Consider the following 24,758-nt stretch of genomic DNA (forward strand, 5'->3'; position numbering starts at 1 on the left):
CTGAGGGATTGCCCAGGGCCACAACCCACCCAGCTCATGCAGTGTGACCGACGTGCTCTGACCTTTCCATGCCCAACCCCAGTTTACTGCCTCTCTCTCCACTTTCCCTCCTCTCTCCTAACCCCTGAGCTTCCCAAGAGCAGGGCCAGGCTGGTTTGGGGCTGGGACAAAAAGTTTTCCCCCATTTTAAAAGGGAGCCTTCAGAAAGAGCCCCGAACTGCAGCTCTTGTGCTGACGCCGAACTAGCCCTGCTTTCCTTGCACTTCACTCTGGGAATCTCAGTCCAGCTTACCTCAAAGATTTACAAATTCAAGAGAAACTGCACGGATCACAAACTAGTAATTCTCCTAGCAGGAAAGGAGTGGGAATTGGGGGCCACAGGAGGGTCCCTGCCACCAGCAGCAGGCTGGTGCTATGCTGCTGCAGCTCTTGCACCACACACAAAGAGAGCAAACAAACTTCTACCGTAATTAACTCATGAAAATCACACCATTACATTCCTGCAAACAATTAGGAGACAAAAGAGAATGTACAAAGATCCTGCCAACACCACAAAACAAACTGAAGACATTGTTTCATACTAATTTTCTCATAAACTATTTCAAGGCAAACGTGACTGTAGGTAAGACAATTCCAACATCCATGACTTCTGACGTCACTTATCAGTCCAAGGAACACCTTGGGGTGGAAAAGTGGATTTCAGTGGATTAGGGGTGGAAAAGGGTGTCAAGATCTGCCCAGTGGCTTGCACCAAACCTCTGCTCCTCAGCCTTCAGCTCTGCTAGCACAGCAATCCAGGCCAAAGCCTCTGGATCCTGAGCTGGCTTTGCTGGAACAAGTTCATGTTTGCACCTGAGCTTCGCAAAGAGCTGCCCTGATCCATCACTCACAGCCCTGTGGCTCCTGGTGTTTTGAAGCCTCTCCCAGCACCACCTGGCTTTCCCAGCCCCTCACCTCTTGTCCCAGCTGGAATCTGGGCCCAGCTGCCCCACAGTGACCCAGGGAAAGCAGCTCCGTCAGGGATAAGCAGTGGAAGTGTCCTCCCTCCCAGCTCCACAAGGCTCACCTCCACCCACCTCTGCCTCGTGGTCAGCTGGAGATAACCCCTAAACCAAGCTGGCAGCAGCATCCAGGACCCATGGGGAAGGCAGACTCCAAGCACAGAGTACCACAGGCAGGGTACACCCACATCAACATCTCGGCTCAGTGCACTCCAGACTCCCCTCCTGGGACACTGTACCTGCACTGGGCTCGGCTTTGTGTCTCAGGCCTTGGGCTGGATGAGCCTTGGGGGTCCCTCCCAGCTCTGGAGATTCTGTGCTCCTAGGAAACAGTGCTACTCCACTACAAAGAAGAGATTTTAAATGAAGGGCAAAGCCTCTTCCAGTGCCACACAACCCTTGCACCTCGTTCAAAAATGCCTTCAACATCTCTGCACTGCTTCAGCTGGAGCAGCCTAAGGAGAAGTCATTCCATCAGCTCCAGCATTTCAGAACTAACTCCTGAGGGTGAAAACAGAGAGGGAGGGGGAGCAGAACACAAGGAGAGATTTCTCAGAAACACATTACCACGAAAGAGTGAAGCACACAAAGTTTAATCCCACAGCACTGCAGTTGTCACCCCTCCTCAGGTTCTGGCTTAGTCGTCGTTGAAAAAAAAACCCAAACACGACTCAAAGACAAAACCCTCCTGAATTTTAGAAGTGCCCATGCAGTCGTGGCAGGAGTTTTCCCCCCGGCACTGCTGCCCAGGAATCTGGCAGGATGTGCCTTCAGCTGTGCTCTCCAAACAACAGATCACTTCTTATTCTGATTTCAGGAAGGGATTCTGCAGGCAGGACCCTACAAGCAGCTGCCTGCAAGAGTCAACAGCTGGAAGCTGAAGCAAATTATTTTAAAAATAGAGAGGGCAGCAGGAGATCAACATGTGAAGATCAGGACAAGGTGACAGACAAGAGCAAATACTTTCATATACAGGATAAATTTCTATAACTCTCAGGCTTTGGGGCTTAGGAAACTGTCAACGTGACGAACATCTTTAGGAAGTCCAGAAATGAAATCTTGCCTTGTTTTTTGCTTAATGCAAGAAATCAGCTTTAATGACAACCTACAGTTAGCTCTGGAGTAATTTTCTTTCTGCTTCATTGACATACATGACAAGACTTTATTAGCAGGGCTAAAATTAAAAACAAAACATTTTTCCCAGCTGCACAGAATGCTTAATGCACACACTGACACCTCAAGAAAAGAGACCAAAAAATTATTTCAAAACAATTCCATCACTTCTTTGTATTTCAGCTTTTCCTAGTATTTTACATCAGAAGTTTCGCAGTTTGCACAACCAAAGCCACAGATTTTTCATCATCAAGAATAACCACTGTCCAGCTTGTTTGCATAGAATCCCAGAATGACTGGGTTGGAAGGGACCTTAAAGCTCATGTCATTCCAGGGCAGGGACACCTCCCACTATCCCAGGCTGCTCCAAGCCTCAGTGTCCAACCTGGCCTTGGGATCCTTCCAGGGATCCTTCCAGTGCCCTTCCAGGGATCCAGGGGCAGCCACAGCTGCTCTGGGCACCCTGTGCCAGGGCCTGCCCACCCTCAAAGTAAAAAATCCTTCTTTTTTATATCTGATCTAAATGGATCCTTTTTTAGCTTAAATCCCTTACCCCTTGTCCTATCAATATTTTACATATCCTGTATTCTTCAACAGTGTTAAACTTTGTGATGTAAGAGTTCAAAACCTTCAAACTGATGTAGAATCAGCTCAAATACCACTCTGTTAAAAAAAAATAATTAAGGCATTTTAAAAGAATTTTAAAAAAATCAAAAGTTTAAAAAGTTAAATGGCTTTAGGCCACTGAACTAGTTTGCTGTTTGGTACCCAATAATCCTTCCACAATTTTCCAAGTAGAAGTAGCAACTCCCAAAGGTTTAATCCTGCCAGGAATCCCTTCCACCTGGTATGGTTTTTAAAATCTTCCTGCACACAATGTTCCCTAAAGAAATGTTTTTACAAGAATCTTTCGTCTATTCAGATGCTTGTTCTAATGATAGGACTTGGATTGCATGAAATCCTAAAAATATCGAGCCAATTCAGGATCCATGCTGCCCAGTGGGATTGGGTGGTGAGGTACTGTCACAGGCTTCCCAGGGAAACTGTGGCTGCCCCTGGATCTCTGGAAGTGTCCAGGGCCAGGCTGGATGGGATTTGGAGCACCCTGGTCCAGTGGAAGGTGTCCCTGCCCATGGCAGGGGGTGGAATAGGATGAGCTTTAAGGTCCCTCCCAACCCAAACCATTCTGGGATTCCACAGGACCAGTCTATGTAACAGCCACATTTTAAAATTACAGCCAATAAATTGTGTCCTCTGTAAATATGAGAAGCCTACTCAGGGTGCAGATCTTTTTTAGGGTGTTCCACAGCACCACCTTAATTGACATTAAGAGGTGGTTAAACAGCAAAAGCAGCACTAAGGGATCTAATCTCACACTGGACATCTCAGAACAGTAAACCAGGTGAAAGACATCAGCCCAAGGAACTGTGTTCACACCTCTGGAAGAGCTCATGTGGGTGATTTCCAGTTATCCAATCTGCAGCAGAAATATAGGTTGGCTTTTTGCTTCCTTTTAGAAATTTTAAGTAGGAGAAATGGTTAGAAAGCTTCAGCAAAAAAGGAAAAAATGCAAAACCCCTAAAAGATTTTGCCTGAGTCCCTCTGTCCAGCATTAGAGAAGAGAAAGTAGAGAGAAGAGAGAAAGAGTAAGGAATTATGATTGTGGAAAGAAAATTTGGTTTTGCTAAGCTCTCAGAGTGCTGCTGCAGAGAGAAGTCACCCAAGAAAGTGATCCTGCAGCACAGCAAACCCCTCCCCGGACTCCCCCGTCCACCTCCAAGGGAAACACTCACATAAAAACCTCCATTATGGTAAAAAACACAAATCCTAATTTACAGGAGATCAACAAAAGTAGAGTCCTTGACACACTGAGCAGAGTTTTTCCCTGGCTCCAAGGAGCTTCTCCTGGAACTCCAGCTCACGGCATGATCGAGGAACAGAACTTTACTGCCTGTGTAATGAGTGACCAGACCACGAGAGGAACATGGGACGAAGCCATTGAAGCCCAGGGATCACCACAAAGGCCGTGGCTCAAGGCTGCAGTAGCTCGGCTCTGGTCTGCTCTGTGTGGCTGAAACGCTCTGTACTGCTTTGTTTGTTCATCTTGTGCCGCTCTGGCTGATTAAAAACGTGTCGTTCACCCAAATAAAGCAAATATTGCCATCACCAAGGAACTGTCTGCAGGGCTGACTCCGGTCATGTTCCTGGTACACAGGGCTTTCACTGTGACTTAAAGAATCACCAAGTCCAAATATTTACTGTAAAACTGCACAGAACTTTCCAGATACGACAGGGATACGATTCCTGAAGAGCTTTGCCTGATCAATCACTTACATCACTCGGATACCAATTTGGCATTTAGGGGAAGGAGAGAGCTGGGGGTGCTCACCTGGAGGAGAGAAGGCTCCAGGGAGAGCTCAGAGCACCTTGCAGGGCCTAAAGGGGCTCAGGAGAGCTGGAGAGGGACTGGAGAAAAGGGATGGAGGGACAGGACAAGGAGGGATAGCTTTAAAGCTGAAGGAGGGCAGATTTTGATGAGATACTGGGGAGAAATCCTTCCCTGTGAGGGTGGGCAGGCCCTGGCACAGGTGCCCAGAGCAGCTGTGGCTGTCCCTGGATACCTGCAAGTGTCCAAGGCCAGGTTGGATGGGGCTTGGGAGCAGCTTGGGACAGTGGAAGGTGTCCCTGCCCATGACAGGGTGAGGAATGGGATAAGTTTTAATGTCCCGTCCCACCCAGACTATTCCATAATTCCCTGAAATTCAGTACAGCAGAGATCCAGGTAGGGAAGGGGCACTTTCTCAAAAAAATCCCTGGGGAGCAGGGAGACTCTGAGCTCCTGCTTTCCCCGTGGTGGGAATCACTGCCAGTTTACTGAGCAGTTTTCCAGCCCAGCAGAACACAAAGGCCCTGGAGCTGGCCCTTGGAAGAGGCTCTGGAGCTATTTATAGCAGCTCAAGGTGTGTGCTGCCGCTGCTGCTGCAGACAGGGAGCAGCTTGTTTTCCCAGGAATTGATCTGTACAGGCGGATTATATAAACAGTTGTTTCTCGCTCATTTCCACACCGCCGGCATCTCCCGGGGTAAAAACGTGCCTGTCAATACAGCAGCTGCTCGCAGGCAGCAGAGCTGGCAGCAGCTGCAATGCCTCGAGCTGGGGATTCTAGGTGAGCTCGGGAAAGATGTTCCAAAAATACAGCTGCAAAAGCCGTCACATGCAGCTGGATGCAGGCAGAGAAGAGCCATAATCTCCTTCCACGCTATTCTGCTGTTTAAAAAAGCCTAAAGCAAATTCTCTCAGTTTCACTCACCATAAATCCTTGTTTAAGCCTATCTGCACAAGCATTTTGGATGATTTCTATGGGAAGCTCTGTATCCAGCTTCTGTTTTGGGAAAGTCCAATTTCTCTGAAGACTATTCCTTCTACTTCAGTAGTTATTTGCTCCTGCCCCACAGCATTCTCCAACGATTCTATCGGAGCAAATAAACACTGGGAAGCTGCTATAAACAGGTAGAGAAGCAATAACCACACGTGTGAGCTCTTTGCTTTATCTGGCATCATCCAGGGCACACCTCATCTCTTTCAGGTTAATCAGATTTTCAGAGCAGGACCTAAAAGCTGCAGTTTAACTCTACGGTATGAGGAATGTTCCCTGCACAGAGATTCCTTATCGCTTTTCCATTTTAAAATTTAATGACAAACTGGAGGAGAGAGCCAAGGCTGCAGCCTGCTTACTGTGTACTCAGAGCTCGGGGCCCTGAAACTCGCTTTCATCTACAGCAGAAGCCACTGGAAAAGAGGGGAAAAACCACCAGCAAGCCTTTGTTTTCCCCCCAGTGATGTACCCAGGTTAATTCTGCTGGCTGTGCATTGCAAAACCAGCACTCACCTAAAGGGCTGCTGGGCTGTTGAGCAATGCTCCCACCTCTGTCGCAACTGCAGAAGTTAATGCTGAGCATTGCCAGAGAAAACTCATCTCTTCCAGTTGAGGCAGCAGTGTGTCGCATTAGGGATCCCAAGGTTTCACCTGAGCAGCTGCTTTAAAACCCAGAGGAGCTCAGGCAGCACCAAAACAGCAGACCTACCCCAACAGAAATCCCTGAGTATCCATTACTACACCCTCTGAGCATGGAAGAGGCTTCCAAAAGAGTCATAAACCCTTCGACCTCCAGGCTAACACACCCTACACACATCCTGCTGCAGCCTCAGCAGGTGAGAAGGCATTTTCCTCCTCACATCCTAACAAGAAGTGCCCAGGAGACTTTTTTTCATTCCTTTAGATACAAAAAATGCAAGCTCAAGTCAGCCTCGGTCAAGTGAATGCAAAGCATTGTGTTTAACCAGTACTGTCCTCACTGCTGGCTGCTGTCCCTCTCTGGGGATGGAGACAAGCTCATGGAATCACAGAATAGTGTGGGTTGGAAGGGACCTTTAGGATCATCTCATTCCAACCCCCCTGCCACAGAGAGGGATGTCACCCAGACGCTGATTTCTGCATGGGAAATGCACATATGCATTGGTACATTTGTGTATAAATATCCATATTCAATATGTGTTTTGGACATACAAGGATATTTAATGCCAGATGAAATTCCCATTTATCAAACTCCTGTACTATTGACTGACCTTACAGTCTTCATCCAGACACTTCTGAGGCAAGACACTGGAAAAGCTGGAATTTGTGAGGACGGTGGCAGAGGATGAAAGCAAGCCCTCCCTCCCAGCATGGATGCCACCAGACAGCAGCTCCTCCCAGCTCCCTTTTCTTTTTAAGGGAAGATTACAGAGGTTTAGAAAGGAGCAGCTGCCTTGGGGTGAGATGTGAAACAATCAGCTTGCTCTGTGCCATGCTCCAGCTCGCAGAGAAAACATAGTTTACAGCAGTGGCAGCGAGCCTGCAGGTGAGTGCAGCCCACAGAATTGCTGTTTTGGAAAAAAGTCCCCAAATACTGACGGGTTAGCAGCAGAGATAGAGGCATTTCACTCTGCAGGCTTCATCCATTATGAAATCTGGGGAAAATCTATTCCACACACACATTACCAGCTGCCTGAAACCAGCACCAAAATGACTCCTGTGTCAGCAGGCTCTGTATCCAGGATGTTAATTAGTGCTCCTTTCCCTCCTGCCACGGGATGAGGGCCAGGTAAAAGCTCTGCACAAGTCAGTGTGATTAATCTGCCAAATCCTTGATTGGCTGCCCATCACGTAGGAGTCCCACAGTTAATTCACAGCTCCAGAAGACACAAACACATTTCATGCCTTCCTGAAGCCAGCCGGCATCAGCTGCCTCCTCCCTGCAGAGCTGACAAGGCTCACGGATTTAAACCCACGATTCCTTGGAAAACAGACTGGAATAGTGTGACAAATTGAGAAAGTCTGCAAGTTAATTTGTATCAGCCTTTAATTAAGTTGGTTTCTAAAGGTTTCCCTTTATTATTGTCTCTGTGTCAGGGATAAATTAGAAGTTGTTCCAAGCGCATCCCCCCAAAACAGGCGCAGCTTTGAAAAAACTTGACCAGAGAGCTGTGGCTGCCCCTGGATCCCTGGAAGGGTCCAAGGCCAGGTTGGACACTGGGGCTTGGAGCAGCCTGGGACAGTGGAAGGTGTCTCTGCCCATGGAACTGGATGGGCTTTAAGGTCCTTTCCAGCCCAAACCATTCCGGTATTCTATGGAAACTTCCTTTTGGGAAACTTTATGTTCCAGGAACCGGATCTTAGACGAGTGCTTCTAGGAAAAGTAGTGCTTTCTGATGCAGTTGGAACAGTGGGATTTGGGGCCAAGGAAACCCCAAGAGAAATAATTAAAGCTTTAAAAAAAAGTGAATTACAGCAACTACGCTGGATGAAAACATTCAGTAAGTGACAGAGAAATACATTGCACTCGAAGCCATGCTGGGTTAAAACTGCTCACTTCTTTTCCTTCCTTTTTCACATTTAGTTCACTTGTTCAGGACCTATTTTCCATAATTCCTGTTTGGAGAACATCCACTACCTGTCTATTCATGGATCCATCCAGCCAGGACCCACCCAGGCCCATACCTGATGCTTTACCAAGTCCAAGTCTAGTTCAGCATCTCTCTGCCAGCATCCGTCTCCACTGAGCCACCATCATCATCATGCCTGGACCTTCCTGGCAACCTGAATACCTAATACTACCCTCCAACACTTCAAAAAATCCCCACTGCAGCACAGAATGAAGCAGCACGGGAGAGAGGAGGCAGAGTTCAGGAATACGGAGGGCAAGGACACAACTGGGGCAGAGCTGTTGCTGCTTCCCCCCACAGCGGACAGAAATATCCCCATTTGTGTAAATACAGCCTTAGTCAACAGGGCGACAAATCCATACAGAGATAAATGTCACCCGCTGACGTCAGTGCCACAGCAACCTAATCAAAGTACAGCCTTCAGCTATTTTTAAACCACAGTTCAAGTATTTTTCTTCAAAAAGAAAAAAAAAAAGTTAAAATCCATCTTAAAAAAAAAAACAACAAAAAAAACCTCTTGAAAAATAAATGTATTAAGCAGTAAAATAGAGCAGAAATATTTCTTTCTCTCTGGTGCTGTGGTCACACAAGCAAAGCTTTACCCAAGCCTGAAACTTGCTGTTCCATCTGATGCGTCAGTGCACTAGAAAGCAAAAGATAAGGATTTGGAAAAGCGAGCACATCAGATTGGCACTGGCCTTTGTATTGGAAATTTACCCAGACAGGTTAAAAATAACACGGGGAACATTGGGAGCCATGCTGAAGGTCGCTGTCGGCGGAGCTGCTGTTTTTATAGTAGGAGCTGCCGGGGACATGTGACCGCCACTGCCAGCATTTATGTCCCCAGCACACGCCAGGATCCCTGGGCTCACGGCTACAGTCACAGAGCCTGCTCCGCACCAACACGGCACAGGAGCTGAGCCCAACGCTTCCTTGAGGGACCTGTTGTCCTTCTCAAACCCAGTCCTGTGTGACTGCCACCGAAGGGAGTCGTTCCTGTCCGCCGGCCAACATTCCCGCGCTGCACTGCCATGGTTTTAAGACCCGGTGTCAATGACCCAGCGATGTTTATGCTGAGCTCGGCACAGAGCTCCCCCAGCTTCAGGCCTTGCAGAGCTCAGTGAGAAGAGCATCAGCACCTGTACAAGAGATCTGGTCAAACATCCACCGTGATTAACCTGAGGGGATGTTCTCCCTGGTGACCACATCTGGGCTTTCCAGGGTCTCCATTTAGAAATAAATCACAGAATCCTCAAGGCTGGAGAGGCCTTCAAGTTCATCCAGCCCAAACACGAAAAGAGCGACACCATAGTCGCCCCTAATGATAGCCCCAGGTGCCTCTGGAATGTTTCCAGAGATTGCACTAGCTTCCTGGGCAACTAACTGCAATGCCTGACCACCCTTTCAGTGATTTTTTTTTTCTATATCCGATATTCAATATGCAAACCGAACCTCCCCTGAGAGGCCACCTCCTCTCATCCTTTCACTTGAGGCATGGCAGAAGAGCCTAACCCCCACTTCATGACAACCTCTTGTCAGGTACTTGTAGAGAGCGATGAGGTCCCCCCTGAGTCTCCTCTTCTCCAGAGGGAGGGCTGGAAAAGAAGCAATTCCAAACTGGGAACACCTGATTCTGGACTTCACGGGTGCAAGAGGCTCTGCTGCTTCCTTGCAGTTGTAAAGTTTTCTGCAAACGCTTCATGTGGTCTCCAACAGTTACATCTTCAATTTCAGCTGGGACTCCATGGGCAACATGCAGAAGTCACTACTGGGTGTTGACAGAGTTGAGCAGTGACCACCTATCATGCACCCAAGTCCTCTTTCCATGCTGTCCTTGGAAGGAGAGGTGGCACGGATTGGATGCTGTTGGGAATGGCTGGCAGCAAGCACTCACATTGAGCTCGTCTCCTTGTTTGCTGGTTTTAAGGGAAGAAACTTGCTGTTTAGGAAGAGCAAGAACCTTCAATTCTTCCTTCATCTGGAATGTACAGCTCATTTAAGGGTTTCTTGAAGTTATCTGTACTTAACAGAGGGAAGCCCAAAACAGGTTCTGCTCCCACAGAAAAACTGGATCTCCAGCCCCTGTGGCCTTACCCAAGCCCAAACTCCACAGGCAAGGAGTTGCTGCCGAGGGCTTCCAAGCTTAACTGGACAGAAGGAAATAAATCTTCAGCAGCAAAAGAACAAGTATCAGTGCAGGGGGATGGAAAACACAAGGAAAGGGAAGAGGAAAATTCCCATCAGCTCCTACTCGGTGAGACCACATGCATGCCTCAAGTCATGAAGAGGCACATGAAGACCAAGAGAGACATGCACCAATGCCTCTCTCAATCGAGGGCTTGCCTTATTTAATGGAAGACAGCAGAGATAAACCTCTGGGATAAACTAGCAGTGGAAGAATCCATTTCCCCACCAGAGAGAATCAATGATTATCCATTTTCCCTTTTATCCTCCTCGTCGTATGGCGAATTGGAGCAAACGAGCTAACTGCAGCTCCCATCTGCTCCCCTCCCAGATGTTCCTCCAGCTCCGGAATCCCCGGCAGAGCCCACACCAAACCTGTTCTGAGGGGATTCTCTTGCCAAATTTAAACATGACAAGCAAAGCAGCTTCCCTTGGAATGCTAAATTTAGTGCAGCTTGACCGTGTAACCCACAGAGCTGGACATGCGGAGGGGCTCTCCCGGGACTCAGCACTTGTGTCCAGCTCATTTCCAGTTGGGAATACACTGGCTCATGGATCTGGAGTAGCACACAGACTCTAATTACATTAAGGAACACAAGTACAGAATAACAAAGTCTTTAAGCAAGAGCCACGCTGAGAGCTCCAAGGTCCCCTGCAGCACTTTCCCAAATAAAACCCCACATTCGGGGAGGGGGGGAAGGAACACAAAGTGCATTTACTGTAACACTCGCAGATGAAAAATTGTAATTGCTCTGCCTTGACATCTGGTTTCTATTTCGCTCCCATTCTATCAGGTTACATAACAAACAGATGATGCACCAGAGCCCCGGAGTTCTTCAGCAAGTCTTGTGCGGATTTGGTGTTTACATTCCTCGGCATAAAAATTCAAGCTATGCCACACACACAGGCATGTTCGAGGCAGACAGAGCGCTCGGAGACAAATGAGCAGTTTGCAGAGGAAAAGTAAGGCTGATTGGGGAGTGTGGGCGTGTTTTTAATAGAAGATTCCACACAGAAAATCCTCCGCTGTCCCGATCCAGTTCAGGAATTGAGTCTGCACATGACGGCGCTCACAGCTGTGCAGATGGAGTTTACAGGAGCGAGCCACAGGGAACGCATAAGTTTACAGCCGGGTGAAACACTGGGTGAAGCCAGTGCCAAATTTAATGATGCAAACCACAAATTCCACCCTGCCCTGTTATCTAACCAAGCATGACCTCTGGGGCCTTCCTCCACCTTCTCATTTGGCTTTTTTTTTTTTTGAAGAAAATGGCACTTTTCACTCACTTCAGCTGTCACAGTGATTCACAGCCTCAAGAGCATGCTGCAACTCAGGCATCCACTTCGCTGACCCTGTCCCCAGACATCACAGACTTTCTTCTGAGTCAACAGCACATCCTTCCTCGGCAGCAATTCAGGAAGTCATGCAGTGCTAATAAAGCTGACTCAGCTGAGCACAGGTCCCAGAGAATCCCCCTTCCCTCCCCAAAACACCAGCACGCAGGAATGAACACACCAAGATCTGGAAAATCGTGGAGCTCATGATGCTTCGGTGCTTCTCTCTGAAATTTGATCTGCAATAACCCTGAATTATTCACAAACCCCATATTAATGGAAAATTTTGTTCACAAAATATTTTTCACAGTTCACACAAACAGCAAGTAGCCCCAAACTTTAAGTCTCCCCCAAGTTTCTCACTGTATATTTAATTGCCAGCCTGCCCTTCTTTACCTTCTTTACCTTTTGGGCCAGCAAAAGCGCCAGATTAGCAAGCACCAAAATAGCCAGAATTATACTCATCTCACACATGATTCTATATTCTATTCTCATTTTGGGCTCTCTGTTTTGCTTCTTAGAGGCCAAAACACCTTGTGCTTCTCACTGTCAGGCAGGACACTTGTTCAGGATAACATTCAGCTTCCTAAGGTACAACCCAGCCTAGGGCTGGATTTATACCTTCAGGAGAGACCAATTCCCATGGGGACTTGCCAACATCACCATCACAAGTTATTTTTGGAGGAAGTAAGCTTGGGACCCTCTCTCCACTGCAATGCAAGGGTGTAAAATATGTCCTGTAAGAGGGTACAAGATCCTCGCGCTGTGTTTGGGAAACACCTGCCAAGGCTCCCTGTAGATGGGACCTCTCCGAGCAGGAGGTTACTGACATTTCAGCTGGAGCCAAATATGAAAATAATAAAAGCCCTGATGGACATTGCTGCAACGTCTGCCAGTTTCCAAAGGCTGTGGCTAGCTTTTCTCCTCACACTGCCCTCACACGAATCTGCACACACCGTGCAGTGAGGGTGACATCAGAAATGGTGCAGGCATTAGTCATGGGCAGGCAAGTGGAAAAATGCTCCAAAATACCAGTTTTCAGGAGGCCTGTTCCTCTGGTACTACAGGTATCTCTCCACTGACAGCCCAGGCAAACACAACAGCAAAAAGGACATTTTCCTGGCCAGAGAACCACGTCTTAACAAGTTTATCATTAAGCAGCAAGAAAGCATTTAATAGTATTGACTTAGAAGAAACACGCAGCACTAGGTGCATTCCACTCCTTACCACAAGGTGTTTTTCCCTCTGTTTCCACCCTGGACTAGGTCCTTCGAAAGCCCACAAAGCAGCAGCTTAGGGGAAGAAAGAAGGGAAAAGAAAACAAAAAAAAAAAAAAAACAAAAACCCCACCCATCCAAATAATGTTACTTCCCATTACAAAACTCGAACAGCTAAAATACTTAAGGTGTCCCATGGAAATTAAACACAGAGGACAAGAGCAAGGGGCAGAGGCAGAGCTGCTGTAGCCAACAGCCCCAGCACTGAGACCTCAAGGGACGGCAGTTCCTTACTCCAGGACGTAACTTTACACCTATCCACACTTCACTGCTCTTCTTCAAGCATCCAAATTAATGTGTTTATTCTTCCATTTCCCCTCCAGGAGATCCTCAGGTGTCCATCCACCAAATCCCATCAGGGATTTAGTCTGTGGTGATGGGATGTTTATAGCTGGTGAAGGAGTTCATGAATTCTGCTTCGGATATCTCCTCCTGCTGCTGGGGGACAAACCAGGCAGCAAAGGGGTCCTCTCTAAAATCAGCACACAGCCCAGTCAAAACACGTCCTGGAGCACGCCAAGGGCAGAACAGGGAACCCTACAGGGAGGCCAAGGGATATGGAGAGAGTTTTTAATTCCGTGCTTCCCAACGCCTGTATTTCGCAGCAAGGAACACTCTGAGGAAAGGGACTACAAGACTGACTAGCTCAGGGGCCAAGATGGAAAAGCTGTTCCCCCAGCACCAAAAATCTTCAGTGCTTATTCATCCCTGCTTGTCATCTGTAAGCAAACTACTCCTTCATTCACTACAGCCTGGCAGAATGCAAAGGCGTCACGCAGGAGCCTTCACTTTTACTATTATAAATGATGCTATTTCTGCCTTTGAGCCTCTGGTATCACAGATCCCACATCCTTCACACGCCTCAGCCCAGCTCCCTGCACTCTGCTATTGTGCCTTGCCGAGCCGGAGGTGTTTTCCCGCTGTAGCTTCACCTGCTGAGAGCAGAGCCGTGCCACGTGCCTGCTCTGTGTACAACCGCTCATTTAGAGCACAGGACAATTCATCCAGAGCCACATGTGCCCAGCAAGCCCGGTCCCGTTTGGGCTGCACCCCTGAGCTTTTGGCACTCGTGGCATCTCTGGCAACCAAGGAAGAGCTGCCACGGCCGTGCCAGACACCACTGGCCATCCCAAACCTGGCACACACCGTGAGTTCTGCCCTCTCAGCTCTTCCCACCAGCACCAAGCCTTCCCTGCTGCCAGACAAAACATCTCCCAGCTGCCAGCACGTGGCCAAGGGCACTTGGCAGAGGTCAGCAGCTCCAAGAAGCCACACAGCAAGGCATGGGATGCTCGGAGTGATCCCTCGTTAGATGTGGCAGCATTTGTCATCCTGCACCCACAGCAGCATTTCGGGAGCTCCCCAGTGCTGAGGGGTAAAACACCCCACACACTTCAATTCATTTTCCCAACATCTAGGAAAGGGCTTGAGCTGAAATTACAATTTGGAGACCGGAGACAGCGCAGCTCAAATGCCTCTGCCTGCATCCAAGGGCTGAGCCAGGAGAGGTGGAAGCTCCGAATCAGAAGCATTCGAATTAAAGGACTCAGCAGATGACCAGTGAAAGTGGCCAACAGCCTCCACTAGTTTCAGTTTGGGAGGAGGAGGGAGGACAAACATCCCAGGCAGATTTTTCCTCCCTGAATCTTTCTCTGTGCACAAAGGTATCCTTAGTCAGGAAAATTATTAACTTGGAAGAGGCAGAGTGGTAAATAACGCAGATCTAAGCAGATAAATCACGTAGAATTTGCCAATACCCAGAATATATTAACAAACCAAGATGTTATTAACAACTTGCAAATGTGACAAAACCAGTGAAGCTCACAGACACGACGGAAATACAGGCTTGGTGGGAAACAGTAAGAAAAAATATTAAAGGAGCAAATACTGAGCATTCTGCCTTTTTCAAAATCTTTGAAAGCTGTTAGTGAGATGGTGTCTTTGCCAGATGCAATCTCACCAACAGCAGTTCCTAAACACTACCTACTGCTTCTTACTGCAAAATAAAACCAGGTGAAGCTTTTGGGGGCTGAAAAACCCACTGATGTTCAAAAGAAATAGTCCCACAGTTGTTTCTTGCAAGAGGAAAAAGGAGTTTCTAGCGAGACAGAATCATCTCCCAACAGAAGTGTGTCTCATACCTCTGCCTGCTCAAGCCACAAATGTTTATGTGCCTAAACCAACTACTGCATCCTTATTTCTCAATAAAAACAATCTCCTTCTGCAAAGCTCTCTGGCTGCAGGAGCCTGAAAAGCCAAACAAGACACCACAAGCAGACCCCTTTATCCCAGCTCACCTTCTCCAGGAGGGAGAGCTCATCCCATTGCAGAGCTGGGCTGCTGCGGCTGCAGAACCCAGCTCTGGGGACTGGTGGCTCCTGAAGGGACTCTCCTGCCTGCCTCTCCCAAAAAAAGCAGCCCCAGCTGTGAAACACAAGCTGAAATAGGAAGGAAATATTTAATTTTAGAGTCCACGTGTTTTTTTGAACACTTCCAGGGATGGCAACTCCACCACTGCACCGAGCAGCCTGTTCCAGTGCTTTACAAGAAAAAAAAAAATTGACCTCAGGCACAAAGGAAGTCAAAGACTCCTCAGTGTGGGATGGGCATCCCAGAGAGCTCCCAGAACCAACAACCACCCTACATCTCATCCTGATCACTGGGGACCTCCAGCTGTCAGCACCCAGGTCCAGGGGAGGAGGAAAGCCAAGCACATCCTGAGCTGCCACAGCTTCACTCAGCAAACTGCAGCTCTGTGTTTACCTCAGCATCACTCACTGCCCACAGCACGCCACGTGATGCTCTGTTCAGAGGCACACCAAACACCTGAGATGGGAAAATGAGAGTGTGTGTGTGTGTGTGATCAACAGGCTCCAACACCAGGCTGAGGAAAAGCCCAGCCCCAGCCCAGCATGGCCCTAAGGAATAAACTCTGGCCAGTTCAGACAGAAGGAGCAGACAGACACACAGCAGCCACATCAGGGGAGCTGCTCTGTGCCCACTGCAGAGCCAAAACATCACTCTGGCACCAACAAGAAGAAAGAGAAAAGCAGGAAAAGCCCACGCATCCTGCACCCTGACACAGGCACGGGCAAGCAGCTGCCAGAGAGCCTCAGTGATACAACCCCCGCTGCCTTTTCCTGCAACCTCAACCCTTTGTGGCTGCCCCAGCACCACCCCGTGCATCACAGACCAAGGAATGAACAAACTGATCAGGAAAGCACTTTTAAACCCGCGTTTTTACTCTCAAACCTCGAGCTCTTATGGGGAAAATGGGCAGTGGGGATATTCTTTGCACACATTCTTTGCACTACATTTTGGCCAAAACACATAAATCTCTCAGTGAATATTAGTTCACAGCTCCAGAGAGGAGGAGGAAGGCCAAGGGAACAAGATGAGAAATCCTAGAAAATACAGAGTTTATCAAATCCCCATGTGAGGCTGAGAGCAAGCCATGCTCTCCCTTCTGGCAATGCAAGTCCCCTTTGAGCAGTTTTCTCCCCAAAATAGGTGATCTACCTCTGGAATTTCTTCCAAACCCAAATTCCATCAAGGCCCCCCTTCCAGTGTTGATCTATTGGCATCCACAGGTTGGTTGTTTCTCTAAGGACAGAAGGAATAACATGCAGAAGTCTATAATTCAACAGTTTGGTTTAGAGCAGTTACAGCTGGTTTCTCAAAACTGGCAAAAATACCTGCCAAGAGTTTCCATCCACAGGTGGGATATCGAGGAATTTTCCCCCACCCCTACACCAGCAGTTTGTGTGTGTATTTAGATGTAGATTAGAGAATAACTTTAAAAAAAAAATCTACATTTTAGAAACACTTCTAGGTCATTCTTATTCTCAAGTCTGCTCAACTGCTCCATTTAGAGGCAGGGCAGCTATGGGGCAACCTTGCCAGGGGGAGGAGGAACGTGCTCCAGGAAAGCCCAGAGAGCAATTCCATCAGAACACTCTCCAAGGAGAAACCTCTGTAGAAAGCCAGCAGTTTCCATCCCATTCTCTGATTCTGAAGCTGCCAATGGATGGTCCCAGCCCCTCCAGCAGCTCCCTCAAGCTTCCCTGAAACAATCCCAAGTGCAGAAGGATGACCCACTTTCCAGGTTTCTCACCCCCCTCCCCATTTCCAGCAGCATTCAGCACCCCGTTTGCATAACAGCTCTTCCAGCAAATGGCTTTGCAGAAAGTCTCTTTCATCTGATGGCTGGAACATCTAAAGATCAAGTCTCTGTTGCCCAATGATTTGGGCAATCACTCCCAAAACATCACGTTCTTTTGTGCAACTGCTATCCACGTTTCCCCAACAAAAGCAAACACCAGAACTACTAGTAAAAAAAAAATTAGAAATAAAACTAAAAAATAAAATTAAAAAAAGAAAAAAAGGAGTCTGAGAAAGCAGCTTGAAAAGGAGCCTCCCAAGTGATGGGAGGTGAAGCAGGGAAACGAGGGCTGGGAGTCACTGAGCAGAACCCTTGCTCACAGCCACAAACACACTCCTGCTTTCCCAGTGAATCAAACAGATGCACCCAAACCCATTCTGTTCTAAGCTGCAAAACAATATCTTCATAACTAAAGCAGAATTCCAGAAGCTCAGAAGTTAAGGAGGGGCGAGGGCAAAGGGGCTCGCAACGTGAGCCGCAGCAGCTCTGACACCCCAGACATGCACTCTTGGACTTGACCACCCTGCAGCTGCAGGACTGGCAACCTCTGGCCTGCTTGGGGGCACGTTGGAGTCCAACTGTATTTACGCTGACAGAGACAAGCGAGGGCTGTGACGATTTATTGACGCAAGAGCTATTTTGTGCTCCATGCCAGAAATTAATCAGTGGAGGAGGAGGAATTCTTCTTAAGCACTTTGGTGAGCTGCTAAAAACAACAGGCTGAGGTCTCCCATGACAAACACGGCTGAAAAGAGATGAAAGGAAGAAAAAATTAAAAGGGCAACTTCCAAATAACAGCTTCTTCAGAAAGATTCAGGAATCGGGAAGTGCCTGAGCAGAACAGAACCTGCCTGCATAACTTTCCTTGTGAAAAAGAAAATACACGAGAGGAATAAATCAGAGCTTTCCCAAACCTCTGTCAACACGACTTGGTGCTGTTTGTTCAGATCAACCTGTCTCAAGTTTATCTGGGGGAGGTGGACGTGGTGGTGAAGGTGTGGTGATCCCTCAGGTTGGCTCTACCTGCTGCAGTTAAGATAAAAAGAAGGAAACCAAGGGCAACAGTCCAATCACCTCCTTGAAAGAGCTACTGCACAGAGCTCCACTTTGAAGGGAAAAAATGAAAAAGAAAAGAATCTTTAATGCAGGCTGAAGGAATAGCATCAGCCCTACCTGCCAAGAAGACATCACGATAAACCTGTCAAGAGTTACGAGCCTGCAGAACAGGCCTTGCACCTGCTGGAAAGGAAAAAAAGGAAGGGAAAAAGCCATCTAATGCCAATCAGATTCTTGCTGCTGGCAGGGAAGAGATGCCAGAGCCCTTCTCCTGGGTTTGCTAAGCTGTGAGGATCACATGCTTTCCCCTGGCAGAGGTTCTGTGAGACCACTGGCACCTTAGTTAGAATAAAGCAAGTTCTGGGAAGTTTCAGAGATTTTTCCTGAAGTGACAGACGTCAAGGATTCAGCATTTGGATGGACTTGTGGAGTTTGGTGTATGATCTTTTTTACTGTTTTGGATGATTTTATGACCAGAGAAGAGAAGGTTGGTCTAGTTCAAGCTTTTATGTTTTCCCACAGGAGCAGCTCAAGCATTTTCTAGATCAGGAGTGAAAAAAAAAAACATTTAAAACTGTTTCTCTTTATAGGCAACATAAAATAAAGGTCACAGTTAACAGAGAGGGTCAAGCCTTGTTTGAGTAGAAAGTGCAAGTTTTGAATGCCAAAACAGAAGAGCAAAATACAATTCTCAATGGATTATTTTAACATCAGCAGGCTTTAAGGGTTTCCTGCCTGAAGAATTGTCAATTGATCAGAACTGCTGAAACCACCTTTCCAGCAGCAGATCTCTGAGCAAATAACCCACCCGAGGCCGCGTTTCCCGTCTCCCGGCGGCGTCCGCGTGGCCGAGCACCCGCATTGATCCGGGGCCATTGATCACAGGCGACACAAAGAGTCACCAAGGGGAGTTCATGGACAGCAGCAGCTGCTGGAGAAACTCGACATCCACAGCACAGCCAGCACAGCCCACAGGGGGCACGCAGAGCCCACGGGGGGCACGCGGAGCCCACGGGTCCTCGCCCTGCGCTCCGTGGTTTTGATCCTGGTGGGGTCACACAGCCTCAGCAGCTGCCTTGGAGGACAAAACAGGTACCTGAGCCAAGGCTGGCAGCTCAGAGCTCCCAAAGCAGACCTCACTCCCATCACCATTTGCCCCACAAAGCTATTTATGTGGTTTGGCAGCACAACAGCTTCCAGAATAGCGAAAGGGTCAGGATTGATTATCTTTTAAAAAAAACAACAAGTTATTTCTTTGAATTCGGCTGCAATTTCTCCAACACGCTGATCCCAGCCCTTCCACAGAGCACAGGGGGTTTCCAGCAGTCCCTTCCACTGCAAGCAGCTCTACATTGGTTGGAAATTTCTCCTGGAGGAGAGGCACTCTGCTTCTGCTCTGTTCACAAGCAAGTCAGCAGAAGAAGTTGTTTTCAGTGCTGGGATTGTTCAGCCCTTGGTAAAACCAGAATGACAGAAAAGAAACCCAAAGAAACAACAAAACAACAAATAAAAGTAAAATTTACTCTATCAGCCCCCCTCAAAAATCCACATCACACACGAGCAGAGGTTGAGAGGGTGTATTTAATGGCTGTTGTCACAATCCCACCTGTCCTTCCCCCCTTCCCCACGTATCCACAGGTAGCTGTGGTCAGGCTCCCACCTCCCGGGCTGACCCTGCCCAGCCACCCTGGCAGAACCTCCTCACTCTTGGCAACTCAAGCTTCCAAAACATTTCTTGCAACATCAAAGTGGAGCAGGGCAGCTACAATCACGGAGAAGATTAAGTTTGGCCTGTGGATTCCCTGGCAAAGCCTGTGCTGCCAGGGTTCAAAGCAGGACCAGCAGTGCCCCACTGAAGCCCAAACACACTCAGGAGCTCCTGGAAACTCCAAGAAGCACTGCTGCCACCAGGGGTGGCTTCCAGTTGAGACAGGAGGGTCTCAGAAAAGCCCACCTGGGGTTATTCCCATATGGAGTTCACTTTCCAACAGGTATGAAGTTTAATATCAGCTTCATCCTTCTGAAAGGCTAAAGATGTGCTTCCACACCTGAGCAAATCAGTCCATCAAGCCAAAGGGTGACAGCAATCCCCAGGGGGAGCCCCAAGAGCTGCTGAACACCTCAAAGCAAGCCAGGGCACTGCAGGTAAAGCATCTTTAGATTTTCCCAGTAGCTGATGAAACAACACTACTTTGATTTTGGTTATGGAAACAAAACCTTTAAAAGACCTGCTGGTGTATCAATTTTAGTTTTCTTAGTGGAAGAATAAATTGTGTGCCCCATTTCTCAGTGGTTTGACCACTCCACCTGGCAGCTCAAATGGTGCAGGTGTCAAAGCCTTCCCTGCTTAATGGCCTAAACAGAAATAATAAAATAAAGAAATAAAAGGGGTGGGGGGGGGGGGGGGGGTGTGGAAATTCCTGGTACATGGCAAGCTACAAGGAGAAAGGGACTGGCAAAACCTTTACTGAAAGATGGGAGAATTACCAATTCCACAATTGTTTGTTCTCCAGTCAGGCACCTGCTACTCCACATTCACTCACTCCCAGCCATCCTCTGACTGTAAAGGCAATTTCTACAGATGGCAGAGGATGAAAAAGATATACTAAACACTACACTAAAGAAGAAACGTCATTGCAATTGCTTATCCACTCTTCCGGTAACAAATTGAATTTGGGGAAGTATGAGACACAGGGCAACCTGGGGTTGACCAAAAGTGAGTAACAAAAATGTAGTAACCTTGTAGAAAAAGGTTTGTCTCCTTTCCAAGTGGGACACAAGATCCCAAGGACTATCTCAAACATTATTACAGAATCACCTGACTTTAAAAGTCCAACCTTTTTTATATCCTTTCCCTACCCTGTACTTCATTCAAAATAATCCAGAGTTCTCAGCATCTCATCACAAGTACCTGCTTCTCATCTTTGCACTGCAGGAAGCATCACAAGCTAAAAAACTTACTTTAGAAACAGGCTTCTAAAGAATTCCTAAGTGCAAGAACTGCATTTAAAGAAAAAGCAGAAATGAGAGGAATGTACTTGGCAGGGACACTGACCTAGCAGGAACTTCAGCTTGAACCCCAAGTTGAAGCACAAAACTATTCTCTTTTGAGGGTACAATCAAACCCTTGCACAGAAAGTCACAACTATTTGATGCTCCAGAAAGTGAAAACTTCACAGGTTTCGTGGGAGCAGACTTAAAACTTTCAAGGACCTCAAAATGACACCGTTCTTAGAGGAAATCCAGGACAGGCTCAGCTCCCACATGGGTAAGAACGGGAATGAAGGTGGAAAAGGTGTCCTGTCGTGGTGTGGAGAAAGGAAAGTGAATGGAGACATGGCCAGTTCCATCTGTTGAAGTTTTTAGCTCTTCTAACCAGAGCTTATTGCTGAGTTTACCCCACAGCCAACCCAAAGTCCCCCCCCAAAACTGGGGGACCAGGTTGCTCAGGGCAACAGCCTCTGAATTCCCAGTCTAGAATAATCCAGTAAAACCAGAGCACCAGACTGGTAAGGGGAAGCAGGGCTCCCTGGAAGTGTCCCGGGCCGGGCTGGATGGGGCTTGGAGCAACTTGGGATAGCGGGAAGTGTCCCTGCCCGTGGATGGAGTGGGCTTTACAGCCCCTTCCCACCCAAACCATTCCATGACTCCGAGATACACCATGTCCAGATGTTCTTCCACAGCCACCAAGTACCCACCATGGCCCAGCCCTGCTCGAGGAGGGCTGCAGCTTACCCCCGCAGTCCTTGTGTTTATTTGAAATTATGCTCTTGCCCCCAGATAACTTCCCCAGACAGCCTCATTGCTGCCAGAAAGTAGGTCAGTGTCATTTAAAGCCGCCTTGAAATGCATCTCCACAGAAACTTCTTAATCTTTAAAAAGAGAACGCATCAAATATTTATCGGGCGGTGCAAAACACTGGGAGATGCTCATGGGGAGAGCTCTTCTGTGTGTGCTGCATGAAATGGCTTTCCATGCCTCACTGAGCTGTGGAGCAGGGCAGGAGAGTGGCTGGCTGCAGATAAAGCCCCGTACAGAAGTCTTTATCTGCCCGGCAAATCACAGTACGTGACTCCCCAACTCGTTCTCCCGGTGCCATGTGATCCTGGAGCTCTCTGCTTCCTCCAGGAGCTCCTCTCAGCCCTAATGATCCCTGCTGCAGATTTTCCCCTATCAGCCAGGCAGCTCATTCTCCAAACTTCAATATTCCTAATTATCAAACATTCAGCACTGCAAAATGTAGCTGAAATTTGCATCTCTGCAAGAGTGGCTCTGAAGAAAGGATGGAACATTTGCATTCAGACTGGTTAATTCCTGCAGGATAACATTTCATAAACAAAATGCTTCATTGAACATGGAGATTTTCAGCTTTTACAAAGGAAAGTGAACTTTAAACAAATACAAATCAGTTGAGTGATTAACTTTAAGTGTTTTGGTTTTTTAAAACTAATCTTTATGTATAACTAGTATCAGCAGAACAATCTTTACTGATTAAAGAAGCGAATGATAGTGAAACTCAAGCCACTGAAAATTAAGTGGGGAGGTAGAAGGCAACTGCAAGGAATCATTTAAGGTAAATAAGAGAGGGGGGAAAAACCCTAAAACATGAAAAAAACCTGTAAAAACACCCCACACCTACTCACAACCCAGTCACCCTGGGTAAGGTGAGCACAACGGGTTATGTAAGGCAAGCTTAAATTGTGGCCAACGTGAACAGGTTAAGGAGTGAAACTAAACATGCTTTCCCCTGCACCCCCCCCAAGCTTTGTCATAATCCTAAATGTTATCTTAATTAGCCTAATTGTCTTAATTATACTTCGCAGCAACTTGAGCCTTCACAGCACAATTCCAGCGTCTTTTTTTCCAGCTTTGTTCCAGCGCTGGAAGAGGCAGCGACTCCTCTGCCAAAAGCCAAAGGCCACGTGATGCCTCCCAGGAAGTTTCCTCCCACCTGGGTATTCTTCTTCTCCAAAAGCTATTTCTTATTCCCTACAGAATCTGAGTCCAAAACACAACAAGAGAAGAGACAGTGATGGGGGAAGAAGTCATACTTTTCTTAGCTAACTTAAATCTTCTCCATATTTTTCCACCTTGTTCAGCGAGAGGGCTTCAGTGCCCAACACTTCTCACAAAAGCTTTGCAGAGTGAAATGAAAAAGCAAAAAAAGCACAGAAAAAAACCCAACCCAAAGCACTTCCATTCATCTATGCCGCAACAATTTCATGGCACGGCTCCTAAAACATCCCATTAGTGCTGGCCTTGGAGAAGATTAGAGAAGAAAGCTTGAACCTACTGAAGCAAGGCTTAATAGGCTCTTGAGTTAAGCCAGAGCCTTCCCTTAAACAATGCCCATCATTAGAATAATTACCTGTAGCTGTATAATCAACATGGCTATGATAACTGACATGAGAAGACCAGATGTCATCTTTGGCAAGGCTTGAGAAATATTTCTGCTCCTTATTATCCAACTGATTCTTGCAAGAGAAACAAGCAGCAAGAACACCGGGGATGAAAAGCCACCATGAAACACTTCAGAATTCCAACCCAGCCCTTGGAAGTACAACCAGAGTAAGAACCCAGCATCCAGGAAGGGCACAAGGTGGGTATCCAACAGCATCCTGCCCAGCTGCCACACCCTGAGTTTTGATCAGACTACCCTTCTCAGCACCATTCTAGACAGGGCTGCTAGAAAAACAAAGCTCAAGCTGGTTTTTGGATTGACAGGAATGCTGAACCAAAGCAGCAGAAAGAGGCAGGAGAAACAAGTATTCAGTGATGAATTATGAAAGGAAGCAAGGCAAACCTGCATCAGGCTTCCACTGCATAATAGCCCAACCAGGAAGGACATCACCACTTCCCAAACCTCTGGAGAGCAGCTCCTTAAGAAGCCAAGACATACCCATGGTTGGGTTTGGACTGCAGGTGGGTGTTTAAGGTGTCCCACCACCACAACGAGAGAAAAGCAGATGGCCACAGCTGCCCAGCCTCACTCCTGAGTCATGGAAACACTGAAACAACAATTATCTGTTACGTGAAGAACAGAGCTCCTGAAAAACATCATTCTGCATTTGTGTCTCCAGTGAACACCTGCATTCATACAAACACACATTTCTCAACTCCTCGTAGTACCAACAAATTTCAAAATCTAAGACTGCTACATTATGGAAGCAGGGGCCAGGTTTGTTTTTTTCTTTTTGATAATTCTGATGATTTTAGAGACTCATAAACTCTTTTCAGTTGTGAGGAGAAGGTCAGATCTCCCCCTGGTGCCTGGAGACTCCAGCTCCCCTATTTATTGCAGGATTTCTTCCCCCACAAACAAGCGGTTCCTTAAATCTTAGGAGCTGTTCTCTGGCTTTTAGCACTTCAGCCTTATTTGTTAACCCCAGCCTGATTAAACTGAAGTCACAGAGTAATCTCTCAGAGGCAGAGTGAATAAGTCCTTCCACGTGCCTTGTTGTTGTTGGATTATTTGCTTCCCAGCAGCCAGTTCTGTACCATAAACTGAAACAGCCCAAGCACAATTAAAATTCCTCTAACAAAGCTCTAACTAACACAAAAGTTGCCCCAGACTCCCTAAAAACAAATGTGTGAGGCAGCTTTAAGCTGGAGAGCAGGTAACTGAGCAGCTACAAATTCTCCTGA

The 24,758-nt window shown here is 47.4% G+C and overlaps 1 protein-coding gene across 6 annotated transcripts in view; it reads right to left on the bottom strand.

The window, feature by feature from the left end:
* HDAC4 (histone deacetylase 4) overlaps positions 1-24,758 on the bottom strand; it is a 170,913-nt gene that overhangs the window by 120,667 nt on the left and 25,488 nt on the right. Inside the window, exon 1 of one of the 6 annotated variants that reach the window (XM_041400240.1) lies at positions 12,024-12,155. The exons of the other annotated variants lie outside the window; for them this stretch is intronic. The gene's annotated coding sequence lies outside the window, so the exon portion shown is untranslated. Of the gene's footprint in view, positions 1-12,023; positions 12,156-24,758 lie in introns of those variants that run through there. 6 annotated transcript variants of the gene reach the window in all.

This window comes from Onychostruthus taczanowskii, unplaced genomic scaffold (assembly GCF_017590055.1).
Source record: "Onychostruthus taczanowskii isolate IOZ18803 unplaced genomic scaffold, ASM1759005v1 scaffold176, whole genome shotgun sequence".
In the NCBI taxonomy this organism is placed as follows: domain Eukaryota; kingdom Metazoa; phylum Chordata; class Aves; order Passeriformes; family Passeridae; genus Onychostruthus; species Onychostruthus taczanowskii.